At 43.7% G+C, this 12,356-nt stretch overlaps 1 long non-coding RNA gene across 1 annotated transcript; it reads left to right on the forward strand.

Annotated features, from left to right (window-relative positions):
- The first annotated feature begins 245 nt into the window (after positions 1 to 245).
- On the forward strand, positions 246 to 2,073 carry LOC100275051 (uncharacterized). Its single transcript, NR_160412.1, has 3 exons — positions 246 to 369; positions 1,368 to 1,517; positions 1,651 to 2,073. It is a non-coding gene; the product is annotated as an uncharacterized lncRNA (long non-coding RNA).
- The last annotated feature ends 10,283 nt before the right edge of the window (positions 2,074 to 12,356 follow it).

Raw genomic sequence — 12,356 nt, forward strand, 5'->3', positions numbered from 1 at the left:
CCAAATCTTAAGCGCCCTGATAGAGGGCGTAACAACCACAATGCTTGTGGCCCCCCTTCACCACGTGCAAAATAGAAGAGGGTGAGGGACTGGCTCAGGAACTAAGGGTGTGTTTGGTTGCGAGTCAGGACGGGATGGGACATGACGATCCCACACCCTATACTGTTTGGTTGGGAGTCAAGGTTTTAGATGGGACCATCCCTAGAAAAATCTATCAGTAGAATGTTGTCCCTGTTCGTCCCTCCAAATTAGACGGATAATATCGTCCTCCGCGGGACAAGGCACCTCACGAGCCCTTCTCGTCCTCAGATCTAGCGCCGCCTCCTTCACCCTGCTGCTGGCCGCCTGGCCGGCGAGCTCCTCAGCGTGGTGAGTCCCCTTTCCCCTCTGCTCTCCTCTTCCTCCATCATGCTGATTGCTGACCGGCGAGCTACTCAGAGCCAGGTGCTTTCCCTCTGCTCTCTTCTGCGCGGTGCCCAGAGTTCCTTTCCCCTCTGCTTTCCCTCTAATCCCATATGCTCTCTTCCGCGCGGTGAGCCCGGCGCGGCGAGATCTTCCCCGTCGTCGCCGCGGGCTGCTGCTTCGGCACAGATTTAATAAAAAAATATAATTCTGGATCACCGCGCGGGAGCTCCGGTGGCGCCATGATGCGCGTGGCCTCTCCTCGCGTCGTTGGACGCCCGCCGATTTCAGCCTCTCTCTCTCTCTCTCCTGTATAGAAGGAGGGTACATTTCTTTTTTGTTACACGATCATAGGATTCCAGCGGCAGTGCACTCAAGTTTGAGCTATCATGTTTGTGTGATGCAAAATCTTTTGTGCCCGGCGTGTGTCCTCTAGCTCGTTTCTAGCTCGCAGCACAGATTAAAATATGGCTGTTGCGCTTGTTCTTACCTGCGTGTCTCGTAGCAACTTGGAACTGCATTTTGATGCTAGTATAGTACGTAGCAGGCAGCATTTTTCACAACGATATACATATATATACTTGCATGATGAGCTAGCATCACAGGGGAAAAAAGAAGTGGAGGTAGTGGAAGGGGAAAATAGTGGAAATCAGTTTATATGCATGTCTTGGAGCTTCACGATGAAGAGAGGGAAAAAATATCTATCAAGTTATTAGCCTTTTTTCATGTCCTGTACTTTCTATGCTAGCAAGGTATACCAATCTGGCTAGTGTTCGTCGACAATGAGTTTGCTGATGAGGAATATATATCCACCCTAGCTTGGTGTACATAGTTTGAATGCTGATTTTAATTTGGAGTTGGAGTACTGATTAGAAAAGAGACACACACTGCTATAATACAGTATATCTCTCTATATATCTAGCTTGTGATGATAATGCCACAACATCTTCTACAAGCAAGATCAGGAAGAAGACAAAAAACGTTATAGTGAAGAGGAGGGGTTGATTGCTGCATTCAAAAGTGTCGGGGATACCTTATCCAATGCTACTGAGAAGGTTGCCACAGGGGACACTGATGTGCCAGATGATCTTTTTATAGTTTGATAAACCTTTCAGGTGTGTGTTTTGTTTTTAACTTCACATGTTGTAACCTGTTTTCTATTGATATGTTTGTCCAATAAAAACTATTGTAACCTAAAACCTGAAAACTATTGTAAAATATTTTTTGACAATTTGCTAAACTTTGCAGGTTTTGAGCAGACCCACATATCTCTGTATTTCAATTATCTGGTGGCGCACCCTCACATTGCTAGAGCCTTCAACAAGTTGTCATTCGACCACAAGTTAATCTGGGCTCGCAATTTCGTCAGTGAAAAGTTCCTAGGAGTGTGAGGGCAGTTGGTAGGTAGGCTTGGAGGGTTCTTTTGCTTGAACCACATTGAACAATGAACTGCGATCTATGTGTAACCAGGAGTGTGAGGGCAGTTAGTAGATAGGCTTGGACGGTTCTTTTGCTTGAACTACATCAAACAATGAAATGTCGTCTAAGTATGTCAGCGGATTTTGCTTGAACATGCAGATTTTGTGGAAGCCTTAAACTTGATATTATGTGTAATGCTAGGACACATTATTATGTATTGTGTGGAATTAATAATATGTGTGTTTTGTAGACTTAATATTAGTTGTAACATATCATGAGATGGGGGCAATGGCTGCAAACATTTTTTATGCTCTGTTCTCGAACCAAACAGAGGACAGGACCAATCCATCCCCAGTTATACCGCTAACCAAACAAAAAACAAGGATCATCTCATCCCTCCGACCAAACAATACGAGGAATCATTCAATCCCTAAACCCAGGGACCATTCTATTCCGTCCTCATTTGTCCCGCAACCAAACGCATCCTAACATTCCCCGTACCACCTCGTCACTACATCCACAAGCCCTATGCAATGCGTAGGAGGTGATGAAAGGCCACCGCCCACAATCGACAATGACCCTGACGTTCTTGGCCATCTCTGCATCGTATACTTCCTCTATGGTCAATCATGTGCTCGTGTTGCATACATGAGCAAGATTTCGTCACTATCAACTACATCTCCTCCAATTGAAGTTATAAGGATTGATTAAGTCTATGTTATTATAGCGGTTAGTGTGCTAGTGTTGATCCTGAGTCAACTTTAGAACTTTCACATCTATCATTTCTCCACGTGCACCATCGTCTCTCTGCCATCTCCCTCTCCATCCAAGATCCACACTGCTCGCAGTGCATTCTTTTTTTTTTAGGGGAAAAGGCTGTAGGGAAAACCTCTACAACACGATTTATGGAAACTTTTTTGAAATGGAAAGAAAATTACAAGCGGGGTTAAAGAAGACAAAAAAGAAGTTATCGAGAGTTTAGCCAAAGCAATATACTAGCTTTAAGAGAGGGGTTAAATCTCAGCATTTGCGACTTCAACATATCGTTAAAGTAGCGTCGCCAAGAAAAAAAATGTTGGGGACTTGTTCTCAAATGCTATGAGTTAAGAACAAGGCAACACAGAGAATGTTAAACGATAAAGTCCTTCGTCCTTCGAAGCATTATTTCCCTTAGGATATAACGATCTTCGGACGAAGGTCATGAAGGACGAACCTTCATCATCACAGTATATATTAATGAAAGACGAAGCATATGAAACATAAAAGATAGCATGAATAATCACATAACATTATTCATTTATCTTTATTATATCATCATAGAGAAATAGAAACAATATCGAATTATAAATGTACCTTCGGCTTGGAAGGAGATGAAAATACAAGTGTGACGCAAAAGTAAATGCCAAGTCAGCGTGAACAGTACGGGGGTACTGTTCACCTATTTATAGGCACGGGGTACAACCCATACAAAATTACATACATGCCCTTTACATTTGGTGATAATTCTATAGCATTCTATCGAGGTCCAAATGGCCTTTTCATCTTTAAGTCGGTTCCCTTTTCTGCGAACATGCCGAAGCTTTCCTGCTTCACAGCTTCGGCACTGTGTCAACCTTCGTATCTTTTGAGCTTCTCCCTTTCTGATACAAGTCCGAAGATACCTGTTCACACATTATACTCCAGAAACATTGTTAAATCATGTTTTTGAGGACCTTCGGAAGCCGAAGGCCCCCAACAGTAGCCCCTCGCAATATTAATTTGTTAATAAATTTAGATTGCGACATGGACGAAGGCTTTAAGCCGAAGGTCCGAAAAAACACCTTCCCTTTGCTAGAATAGCAACATTCACTGACAGGCGGGACCTTTCAATTTTTACCGCATCAAGCATATAAATAAGAGCATACCGCGAGCTCATTTGGTACACTTTCTTGCCACTTTCTCTCGCTCGCTCGATTTTTAGCTTTTGCGCGCTAAGATTCCCTGTGTCTTTAGTTTTAAAGCTTCGGCATTGAAAATAGTTTTTTATTGTTTCCGAAGATGTCTGGAGACAAGAAAGCTGTTACTGAGGCGAAACTGTCTCTTGATGAGGAAAAAAACCTGGGGTTTCTTATAGCGATGTCGAAGACAAACACGGAAAAAATCACCAAGGAAATTCTGGAAGGCTTGTCTGAAGATACTGGTGACAGTGACAGTTTTGATGTAGATAGTGGCGGTGAAGACTCCGAAGATCGCCCCTGGCGACCAAGTCATGCGGTTTTCGGCAAATCAGCTATCAAAGAAAACCATCTTGCCAATTTGAGGGGAAGGTATTTCCGGGATCTGTCCATTGTGAGGGCTGACGAAGGGGAAAAGACTTGTCCACACCCTGAAGAAAATGAAGTTGTGGTGTACCGAAGCTTTTTGAAAGCTGGATTGCGATTCCCCTTGAGCAGCTTCGTCGTGGAGGTGTTGAAAATCTTCGAAGTCTATCTTCATCAACTTACTCCAGAGGCGATTATAAGGCTAAATATCTTCGTGTGGGCCACGAGAAGCCAAGGTCTGAAGCCTGACGCAAGAAGCTTCTGCAATATACATGAATTATTATATGAAACAAAGCCTTGGGGCAAAGAACAGTACCACAATAACTTTGGCTGCTACAGTTTCGTCTCTCGGTCCGGGGCAAGCTGTCCCGTACCAACCTTTCGGAAGAGATGGCCCGGGGATTGGATGACAGAATGGTTTTATGTGAAGAATGACCTATCAGCACGAGAAGACATCAAAGGTATAATCATGCGTCCTATTTGGCAAAGCTTCGGCCTTCGGAGGCCGAAGGTGGAAATGAATGAAGCTGCCGAAGAATGCCAGAGGGCCTTCGGCGTCATCTGCTCTTTTATTGGAACAAGAGATTTAGTACAAGAACATATTGCCTTTCGGGTGTGGCCGCTTGCGGAGAAATGGGAAATGCCTCAAGAAACTATAAAAGAGACCGACGAAGGTGGGCTTGTGAGACTGAAGTACACCTTCAAGTTTGGAGATAAATTTACTGAGCCAGATGACGACTGGCTAAAGAGTATTGAAAATTTAAGTGACGAATTGCTTGGTGCTTATTCGAAGGCCGAAGATACGGCGATGTCAGCAGCCTTCGGAGGCCGAAAAAAGAAGAGGCTGAATCGGGTATTTGATGCAATTGGGTTTGTTTACCCTGACTATTGCTACCCCGTCCGAAGGCAGAAAAGGAAGAACATAACTTCTGCAAAAGAAGCTGCAACTGCTCCTAGCGAGCCAGAGCCTGAAAGAAAGAAAATAAAAGTCCTCACTCACCGGCCGCGTTATATCGAACCAGCTTTGGTGCCGGAGTTTACCGAGAAATCTTCTTCGGTTACCGAGGCTGAAAAGCCAACTAGACCAGTCATGCCACCTGCAGCTGCAGGGATAACCGAAACGGCGAAAAAGATAGAACTAGAAGAACCGAAGGTTTCGCTGCCAGAAACCAAAGAAATGGCCGAAGCGCTATCCACAGAAAAAATTGCAGAAGTGGAAAAACCAACTGAAGAAAAAGTACCGGAAATTGTGAGTCCTGCAGCAAATGTTGAGACAACAAAAAATCAAAAAGCGCCAGCAGTGACTCCAAAAAGAAGAAGAATGGCGAATGTGCTAGATGTACTAGAAACAATTAAGACTTCAAGCACACCTCCGAAGAAGGCTGTTGTTACTCCTGAAACAACAACTGAAATTTCTGGTTCTACAGCTCCAGGGCAAGAAATTGAAGCCGAAGCTGGGCCCTCAGAGTCCGCAAAGGCAAAAACCTTGGAAAGTGAGGCAGAAAAAATAACAAAGCCAACCTTTGCTGAAGAAACTGGTGTTGTTACCCCCGAAGCATCCTCCAAAATTCGTGATTATATTTTTCGTCATGCTTCGGGGAAAAAATTATCAGAAAAAGAAGAACAAGAGGCCCAACACTATGCCCAAAAGTTGAAATATCCAAAGGGGGCGTTGATATTTAATGGCAGTGGAGAAGAAGATTTCTTGTATTTTCTCCCCGACAGCAAAGAAATTTCTGTCTGTCGGGAGATGAGCAGAAGCTTCGGATTCCCAACTTTAGAAGACGGACTTTCGGTGCTGTCAAAAAACGATCTGGCTGACAGTCTAGCTTACAACAGTTTAAAGGTGCGACAAATGGAATTCTTGTATTTTTTGTCGAGTTCAAAATTTTTCGTTTGTTTAAAACTATTGACACAGACATGCTCCTGTTTGCAGGGCCTGATGCTCAGCAATGCCCTCAGGGCACAGAAAGATGCTGAAGACGAAGGTTGTACTATAGCCCTGAGCAACCTTCGTTCCGAAGTAATTGAACTGAGGAACGAAGGTCTCGAAAAAGACAAAATATTATACTCATTAATAGATAAAATAAAGGAGGACGAAGCTGCTTTTAAAAGTCAAGCTGAAGCTCAGAAACGCGAAATTGAAGACCTTCGGAAACAACTGGCCAGAGCCAAAGAAGAACGTATACTTGAAGAAACAAAGCGTGAACTCAGCGATCAATGGGCAGATCACCTAGAAGTGACTGTTGAAGAGCTTCGTTCATCCAAAAAGAGATGCTACAATAAATCTATAGATTGTGTTAAAAAATTAAAGGCCAGCTTCGCCAAGGTCGGCGCATTCTCAAGTGAAGAAAACTTTTCGAGAGGCAATTCCGAAGGTGTCATTGAATGGATTGACCATGAAGTTGAAGCCTTCGAAGAAATTTTAAATAGCCGAGGAGATATATGTGCCTTCTCTGGCGCCAGAGGGATTGCCACCATCTTAGAGAAGAAGGGCTGCGAACATGTAAAAATTTTAGCACAGTCCGAAGCTGCCTTGTCCTATGAAGATACAAGAGATCCCTCGGCCGAAGCTAGCATAATTGGTGGAAAGTTTTTTACCGATATCTGGGATAATGGTGGCCGGGAAATGGCCGGAGAAATTATTCGAAGAAGTGAAAAGGGCATTCATGATGCTAGAGAAGTAGCTGAGGCTGCTGAAAAGAGCGCAGAGGCCGAAGGTCAATTAGGTATTAAATAATAGTTTTTATCGTGTTGTAATCTTAGGCTTTAAGATTTGTTTGCAACTTGTAACAGCAAAGCAGCCGTGTCCTGTCTTTCCTCAGATCCTACTGAAGTATCTCCGGGTGCACGGCCTAAGGGTGACGATGAGATTAAAAAGATGGCTGAAGCTATTATGGATGAAGTTGTCGATCGACTGTTGAACGAAGCTGCAGAAGTGGTACTTAGGGAAGACTAGATGCTATTGTAAAAACATTTTAAATGTAACATGTGTAATATCTTGTAATCCTGTATGTAACATATTTGTTTTATTTCTCTTTATGGTTCAATTCTTTACGATGCATGAAACTTTTCATACATACCTTTTTTGAGTCTTTGGCGAAAAAAAAACACCTTCCCTTCTTTTCATGCTTCGTGAAGAAAAATTTCTATGTATCACAACAATGTCCATAGTGCTCAGATGAAGAATATCCAAGCTTCGTGAAAATATTCTCCGAAGCTGTACTCCGAAGATGAAGATTGTGTCTCCTTGTGACAACACGATTTTCACTCTTTCAAAGCATACTTCCGAAGATCAATATTGTGTCCCCTTCTTATGCCATATGCAACATGATGTATGATGCTCATGCTATGCATAATGATGTGATGATGTTATGTTATGTAGATGACATTTGTTCCGAAAGATACACACATATCTCCACACAATATTTTTGTATCAGCGCTGATTCTTCGCTGTAAGCTCTGCATTCCCTTAGGAACGTCTTTGGAGCTTCTTCGCCTTTTACTTAGGCGGTATAAGCTCTGCATTCCCTTAGGAACGTCTTTGGAGCTTCTTCGCCTTTTACTTAGGCGGTATAAGCTCTGCATTCCCTTAGGAACGTCTTTGGAGCTTCTTCGCCTTTTACTTTAGGCGGTATAAGCTCTGCATTCCCTTAGGAACGACTTTGGAGCAGAAAACTTACACTGCGCTCCCTTCGGAACGACTTTTTGTGACTTCGTCAGACTTACTCTGCGTTCCTTAGAACGACTTGTTATTGCTTCGAAGAATTTTCGATAGTCCGAAGGTCCTTTTATTATTATCACAAACCTGTGAAGAAAACATATTTTTCTTGTAGGAATCAACGAAACTAATTACATGAAACCTAAACAATGTTCTTTATTACAGAAAATAAAACTGAATGAAAAAGATTGCTATTAAGGTAGGATATTTGTCAATAGATGTGCTTTGATTCTGGCACGGTGCTGTTGACCGTGCGAGCTTCGGACTGTTCTCTGAAGTCCCTTTGATGTGGAGCATATTGGCTCCCTTCTGGCTGCTGGCCCTGTTGCAACGGAGGTGGAGGCGGAGGCTGTTGCCAGGAAGCTTGAGGCTGACTCGCCGAAGCAGCAGAGACTGCAGGATGATTGCCCACATATTCTGGGATGTAGGGCGAATGATACGAAGCTGTATGCATAACCTGCTTCGGCTGGGCTTGTTGTGCTGCTGCTTCAGCTATTTCCTTTTGCTTCTGTATAGTAACATGGCACATCCTGGTAGTATGGCCTTTGTTCTCACCGCAGAATAAGCAAAAGATTCTTCTCGGTTGATCACCAAATCTTCCTCCGAAGCCCCTGGCGCCTCTGCCTCTTGGAGCTGGTGGCCGGAATGAGCTTTGCTGTTGACCAGAAGCCTGTGAGGAGCATTGTGGCCTTTGCTGTTGGCTTCCTCTGTCATCATTTTGTGTGGAATTGTGAATTGATCTCACATGCCTCGGGTAAAATCTTCCTCCGAAGCCCCTGGTCATTTCAGAAAACCTGAAAGCCTCCTCCCTTCTTTGGCGAAAATCATTGTCGGCCCGAATGTATTCATCCATTTTCTGGAGAAGCTTCTCCAAAGTTTGAGGAGGCTTCCTGGCGAAGTACTGAGCTGACGGACCTGGCCGAAGCCCCTTGATCATGGCCTCGATGACAATTTCATTGGGCACCGTTGGTGCCTGTGCCCTCAGACGCAAGAACCTTCGGACATATGCCTGAAGGTATTCTTCGTGGTCCTGAGTGCACTGGAACAGAGCCTGAGCAGTGACCGGCTTCGTCTGAAATCCTTGAAAGCTGGTTAACAACAAATCCTTCAGCTTCTGCCATGAAGTGATCGTTCCTGGTCGAAGGGAAGAATACCAGGTTTGAGCTACACTTCTGACAGCCATAACGAAAGATTTGGCCATGACTGAAGCATTGCCACCATACGAAGACACTGTTGCTTCGTAGCTCATCAAAAACTGCTTCGGGTCTGAGTGGCCATCAAATACGGGGAGCTGAGGCGGCTTGTAGGACGGAGGCCAAGGTGTAGCCTGCAGCTCAGCGGACAGAGGAGAAGCGTCATCAAAAACAAAATTCCCATGATGGAAATTGTCATACCAATCGTCTTCATTGGGAAAACCCTCCTGATGAAGGTCTTGATGGTGAGGCCTTCGATGTTGCTCGTCCTGAGCAAGATGACGAACTTCTTCAGAGGCTTCGTCTATCTGCCTCTGCAATTCAGCTACCCTGGCCATCTTTTCCTTCTTGCGCTGAACCTGCTGCTGAAGGATTTCCAGATTTTGAATCTCCTGATCTAGATTATCCTCTGGAGGTGTTGGACTGGTAGCCTTCCTCTTCTGGCTTCGTGCCTCTCTAAGAGAAAGGACGTCTTGATTGGGGTCCAGCGGCTGCAGCGTGCCAGCCCCTGGTGCTGAAGCCTTCTTCGGCGGCATGACGAAGGTGATGCTTGCCGAAGATATTGAAAAGCTCAAGAAATGGAAGTGAGTTCACCGGAGGTGGGCGCCAATGTTGGGGACTTGTTCTCAAATGCTATGAGTTAAGAACAAGGCAACACAGAGAATGTTAAACGATAAAGTCCTTCGTCCTTCGAAGCATTATTTCCCTTAGGATATAACGATCTTCGGACGAAGGTCATGAAGGACGAACCTTCATCATCACAGTATATATTTATGAAAGACGAAGCATATGAAACATAAAAGATAGCATGAATAATCACATAACATTATTCATTTATCTTTATTATATCATCATAGAGAAATAGAAACAATATCGAATTATAAATGTACCTTCGGCTTGGAAGGAGATGAAAATACAAGTGTGACGCAAAAGTAAATGCCAAGTCAGCGTGAACAGTATGGGGGTACTGTTCACCTATTTATAGGCACGGGGTACAACCCATACAAAATTACATACATGCCCTTTACATTTGGTGATAATTCTATAGCATTCTATCGAGGTCCAAATGGCCTTTTCATCTTTAAGTCGGTTCCCTTTTCTGCGAACATGCCGAAGCTTTCCTGCTTCACAGCTTCGGCACTGTGTCAACCTTCGTATCTTTTGAGCTTCTCCCTTTCTGATACAAGTCCGAAGATACCTGTTCACACATTATACTCCAGAAACATTGTTAAATCATGTTTTTGAGGACCTTCGGAAGCCGAAGGCCCCCAACAAAAAAGAAGGATCATCATTCCTAAAGATCAACTCATTCCTATGCTTTCAAATGCACCAAACTACAAGCGCCAGAATTTCCATGAAGAAATTGTGGCCAAAGGCCCCCTTGGCCTCATGAATCATCAAAAAGAAGTCGAGATCATGATTTCAATAGAGATCCACATAATTTCAGCAATCTGTACCGAAAGGACAGTGAAAAAGCAGGTGATAAATCGTCTTTTCAAAATGCAAGTCACACAGAGTACAGTTAAGGTTGTTGTGTTCTCTCTCCACCATATCCGCACAAGGGATCCCCTTACCTATTAGTATCTCCTCCGAGTATTACTACCACCTTCTCCGTCCACTCAAGAAACTGTCTCCCGGGTCTGCCCCAATTATATGCTGGCACGACATCAAAGAAGGGAAGCATATATATATATATATATATATATATATATATATATACACTGTATTTATATATTACACCTGGGTGCATTCAATATAGAGAATGCACCCAGGCCGAACCTATGTGCCAGGTCCGAGCCAACCGTCCCACCCAGGCCGGTTTCGTCCCTCCCGCACGCTCCGGACAGAACCTTTTCATTTTCCCGCCCCCGCCCCTCTTTCTCCGCGAACGGCTCCTCCGCGAACGGCTCAACCTCCTCACATAAGTTGCAATCACACCAGACTTGCAGTTGCAATTATACCAGACAACAGTTGCAATCATTGTTTTGTTTTAACAGATTTTTGGACATAGTTATATAAAAGTTGCAATCACACCAGACCAGTAGTTGCAATTACACCAGACACAGTTGCAATCATTGTTTTGTTTAACAGATTTTTGGACATAGTTATATAGGAGTTGCAATCACAACCATACCAGCAGTTGCAATTACACCAGACAGCAGTTGCAATCATTGTTTGTTTAACAGATTTTTGGACATAGTTATATAGAAGTTGCAATCACACCAGATCAGAAGTTGCAATTACACCAGACAGCAGTTGCAATTATTGTTTGTTTAACATATTTTTGGACATAGTTATATAGAAGTTGCAATCACAACAGACCCACAGTTGTAATTACACCAGACCAGTAGTTGCAATCTTGTTTGTTTAACAGATTTTTGGACATAGTTATATAGAAGTTGCAATCACACCAGACCAGAAGTTGCAATTACACCAGACCAGCAGTTGCAATCATATTTTTTAACAAAATTTCTTAGAGTTATTCAGTACTTGCAATCACATAAGAGCAACTCAGCAGTTGCATCCACACTACACCAGCAGTTGCAATTACAACACACCATCGGTTGCAATCATTTTGTTTACATGTATTAACAGATATTTGAGTAAAATTATACAACAGTTGCAATCACACATAATGCGGGCTTGCAATCCCACCTAATGCGGGGGACAGGGAGGCACGCAGACAGAGAGGCGCGCGGCGGCGCGGGGACAGGGAGGCGCGCGGCGGCGCGAGGACAGGGAGGCGCTCGGCGGCGGTGGGATCTAGGTTTAGAGGATCGGAGGAAGGAGGAGACGGCGGCGGCGCGGGGATAGGGATGCGCGCGACAGCGGCGGGGGCGGAGAGGCGCGCGAAACAGGACTTACGCCTGGGTGCATTCAATATAGAGAATGCACCCAGGTGCATTTTATATATATATATATATATATATATATATATATATATATATATATATATATATATATATATATATATATATATATATATATATATATATATATATATATATATAGTAAATCCACAGTTACTGCACGGTCCCTCGGCGTTGAGAATGAATCTCATGCATTGATGAGTTGCCCCAGCATACCTTCTATGCTTGTGCAGCCAGAGATGACGTGTGGGTTAACGCACACTCCCATATATCAGTGTTCATGTAAAAGTAAAAAAAAAGGTAAGGCCCGCCAAACATGTTGCTTTTCTATATATCTAAGGAGAGCTTCTCTGGTTCTGCAACGATCGAGCTGCTTCTATGGGCAATCGGCAAAGGGTCACGCCTATGTACTTCCGTTTGTATAACTTTTTTTAGTTGAATACTCTCGTGG

Source organism: Zea mays, chromosome 5, assembly GCF_902167145.1.
Source record: "Zea mays cultivar B73 chromosome 5, Zm-B73-REFERENCE-NAM-5.0, whole genome shotgun sequence".
Classification (NCBI taxonomy): domain Eukaryota; kingdom Viridiplantae; phylum Streptophyta; class Magnoliopsida; order Poales; family Poaceae; genus Zea; species Zea mays.